The 211-nt window shown below is 32.7% G+C and overlaps 1 protein-coding gene across 1 annotated transcript in view; it reads left to right on the forward strand.

Annotated features, from left to right (window-relative positions):
• Positions 1-211, forward strand: part of LOC119594266 (DNA repair protein complementing XP-C cells homolog) — a gene marked incomplete in the record, with an annotated part of 63,731 nt that overhangs the window by 29,225 nt on the left and 34,295 nt on the right.

Below are 211 nucleotides of genomic sequence, written 5' to 3' on the forward strand. Positions count from 1 at the left end.
TGTACATCCATTTTGACAGTCACATATCCAGTGGTGATATTGCTCAAGATTTAATGATTGGTGAAGACAGAGAGAGCTTGCATGCACATGTATAATAGATATTGTGATGCTCAGTATTTTGTTTAGTGATCTACAGTATTTTGAAGTGTATGATATATGGTTTAAACTTTCAAGGTTTAGGTTATTGTCTTCCAGAGATTAATGTTACAAT

Source organism: Penaeus monodon, chromosome 33 (assembly GCF_015228065.2).
Source record: "Penaeus monodon isolate SGIC_2016 chromosome 33, NSTDA_Pmon_1, whole genome shotgun sequence".
Lineage (NCBI taxonomy): Eukaryota > Metazoa > Arthropoda > Malacostraca > Decapoda > Penaeidae > Penaeus > Penaeus monodon.